Consider the following 4046-nt stretch of genomic DNA (forward strand, 5'->3'; position numbering starts at 1 on the left):
TAATGAATTAGCTTGTAGAGACAATAATCCTCTCTTTAGGAAGTAGTATAGCAACCCGTATAGGATGATGCAATGGTGGAAGAATACAAATCCATTTTAAAGAACATTGTTTTGGAAATGGTCCCAAGACAAGCATATAAATCAGTTGTGGGTTTGAGATGGATCCTCAAGGAAAACCATGCATGAAACAAAAGAATAGAAAAGTACAAGGCCAAATTTGTAGTGAATGGGTACTGTTAAGTTGAGGAGACTGACTATGAGGAGACATTTGATCCTATACCATGGTACTCATACATTAGATCAATTATTTCTCTAGCTACACACATGGGGTGGAAGATCCACCAGATGGATGTAAAAATAGTAGTAGTGTATGTTTGTGCCTTGTGATTTTGACTAAAACTACATGATCAGTTGAAAATATACAACCTAATTTCTACAACAAAAATTGCAATCATCCCTTTATTAATCTCATTAAATCGAACATGGTTAGAAAGCCATTTCGTCAAAGGTAACCAACATCAAAATTATAAACCATTGCTTTGATAGTAGTGACTTTATGATGATTTACAAGCCTCATCCTTTCTGTAACTAGCCTATCTTTGTCAAACATATTCATTTCATGTTCAACAATATGATGGTCAATCACAAAAATATCTTCATATGACCAAGAAAAAACATCATGGAATTCCTTGGACAAGGGTGGTGTAGATTTGAATTTCACAGGGAGTATAATTTTCTCCAATCATAGTAGATTCCATGACACCTAATTTCATAGAAATGTTAGTAGGCATAGACTTTGAAATTTTCACCAATTTCCCCTTCGAGAAAACATTATGCAACACACTGGGGGATTGGGACTACTCATCAATGCAAAATGAATCCAATATTTTAGTTGACTCATCCAACTTATCTTTCTGATGAAGGAATGATGAGTGTTGATGTAGTTCTCCCCATGGATGATAAATCAACATGAGATTTATGATTTCTTCATGAGTAGGAAGTTCAATGTTGAGAAATTAATGTGAAATTAGATGATCAAAATCCCAAATAGGAAAAGGATAGTCATTGATTTATTCACCAAAGGTGTCACTCAAATTTGAAGTATCAAATGTTTACTATATTACTTGGTAAGAGATTTTAACTAGACTTAGAGGTATGCGAGTCTACTTCTAAAGGAGAAGGAGCCACCCAAGGATCAGTGACAGATGGGATCCACTAGAGATGGAAGAGATCAAATGAATGGAAGCCACAAAAGTAGAAGGGAAATCAAGTGGGGATATAGGAAAGACAATAATAAGTGATGGGTTTTTAAATAGATTCACACAAATAATCACATAAGCTAGAGGGTTATCTCCAATAAATGGAATCATAGTATCCATAATGATATAATTAGTCATCAACTTATGGTAATAAAGACGATTAAATGTGATGATGTTTCCTTCATGGGGAAAGTAGACAACATGAAACGTTGAGGAAGCAACATCGTTTAGATCATAGAACCAACAATGACAACGCAGAAAATTATAATTGATTGGGGTGTCAACAACTTCTACAAGCACGGTAATGGTTTTTCCCCCTAGCTCCTTGAAAAATGAGAGAGGAGTGATATAAAGCACAAAAGTGTGATTCTCAAAGGCTTGAAGGATAGTACTTAACTTAAATAGTGTTAGAGAGACATGATCTTTCTAACATGATGAGGTCATAATGTAGGTGGAATATCCTTCATCCACAAGATTTTGGCATACATATCAACTAAATACAGAAACCATGCATGGTAATTTTTATGGGCGAATTTCAGCCCACGGGCAAAATTTAAGGGGTTTTTCATTTTAGAGGGGTAAATTTTTTATAAAACACCCATTTCATATAGTTAGCACAACTTTTATTTAAATTTTTATTTTTTTTCATTTTATCCCAAAATCAAAGGGGCAGATAAACTATGAAAATACTCATTTGACCCGATTTGCCTAGTTTGTGAGGTTATATTCCATTCAATTGCCCGATTTTCTTCTTTTCAATGTTAAATTGGTTTGAAATCGCCCATTTTCTGGTTCGGGAGGTGGTTTGGGAGGTTGTATTTGGTCCCAATCACCCTGATTTCTTCTGTGAATAGCTCCCTATTTTCAAATCTTGTTATGTAAAGGGTGTAAATAAATAAAAATGTAAATAAAGTGGAGGTATGGTAAATAAATAAAACCCTTTTTATGCATACTCCAAAGGTATGGTTAATAAATAAATCCTCTTTTTATATTTAGTCCACAACCCTCTTTCTATTTAAGAAGTCTCGAAAAAGAGCTTTTATTTGAGTGAACCCTATGGGACAAATACCATATTTATAAAAGAGGTATGGTAGATTAATAAAAATATAAATAATGGTAAATAATTTATTTTATTTTTTTATATTTACTTTATAAATCACCTTATATTTACGAACACTAAAAAAATGTGTTATATTTAGGTGAAGCCTATGGGCCAAATACCATGAGCCAAATTATTATTAATACCATGAAAAAAAAAAGCATTATTAACCCTAATATTAGTATTAATAGAAATAAATATGGCACATGGTACTGACCCATGGTATTCACATGGAATGTAGCCTATTTAAATGGGGGAATTAAACCATCATAGATCCATCTTTACTGATCTACTATGTGCCCAGAGGGATCAAATATTGTGATATGTAAACTAGCGTAGAGTGAAAAAATATTTGATCTCTCTCGGGGCTTGGTAGATGAAGAGTAAAAATGGTTCTTGTAATTTAATGTCACTTAAACATTTTAACTCAGTTAAAATCAAAAAAATAAAATGAATATCAATTATTAATTTTATTAATTTTTATAAATTACTAATAGCAGTTTTTAAGCTCCATGTTTATGATAAGCCATGGTATTTACCCATGGGAATACCATGGTATTTATGTGAGCATAGACTATTTAAAGAGGAAATTCTATTAGCTTAGATCCATCTTAATTCTGGGTGTACCAAGGGTTGAGATGGATAAATAGATTTCATCCCTCTAAGAGTTTGGTACATGTGGAGTTAAGATGGATATAGGTTGGTTTTTCTGATAATGAAGATATTAAATAGACTTAGGAAATTATATTTTAGAAAAAATCTTAAGGTTAATGGTTAAAGCTACAATTAGTCACTTCACAAAATTTAGTAAACAATATCAATATCTCCATTAATTGGTTTTTCTGATTTAACAAAAAAAAAAAATCAAAACAGTGAAATCTTATCATTCTTTCCACATCACCCTCACAGAATAGAGGTAGTCACTACCCAGATTTCCCACCCTTTTTCAAATGTTCTCAATATGATATCTTGATGAAAAAGTTAAGGTGCTAATGTTGGATTATTTGTTTGAAAAATATGCTAGTTTGTACAACCTTTCATCTTCTCTATTATTATTAGTTTGTCATAATGATCTATAGGGATTGGGCCACTGCACCATATTGTCCTACAAGGTGGAGATTGTGCACCAAAATGGAAATTAATCCACATGTTACAATGCTGTTAAAAATTGCAAGACGTATGAATGTAGTGAATTATGCTAATAAGAAATTTATATTGGGAGAGAAGTAATTAAACTTTATTATTTAATTGAAGATTTACAATTAAAATAATAATAAATATACATTTATATATTTATATATTGATTGGAAGGCTTTTGACAACAGTCACTTCTTTCCATTAGATCCCCTTTAGGCCTTTGGGATACCTATTACTTTCTTATATTATATAGTTGGGGTTTTCTACTTGTTGGCATGTTGGGGTAAACAAACTTGATGTGTCTTTTTTTCTCGTAGTTGGAGTCTATGGAATAAGAAAGAAATTTGATTTTCATTTTCTCATCCTGATAGGTAAATGTTTGTAGATGAAGATTCCATCTTAGCAACTCTATCACAAGGAAATTCTGTATATTTTTTTGTTGCTCAGTACAAAATCAAGATTTTTTTTGTTTGTTTTAAAACTCAACATTGGTTGCATTTAGGAGCAAAGTGTTGTCTCCATGTATTCTTCACGTAAGAAATTTGTATGGT

This window comes from Pinus tabuliformis, chromosome 3_2 (assembly GCF_031772625.1).
Source record: "Pinus tabuliformis cultivar Carrire ecotype Pingquan chromosome 3_2, CPIR1, whole genome shotgun sequence".
Lineage (NCBI taxonomy): Eukaryota > Viridiplantae > Streptophyta > Pinopsida > Pinales > Pinaceae > Pinus > Pinus tabuliformis.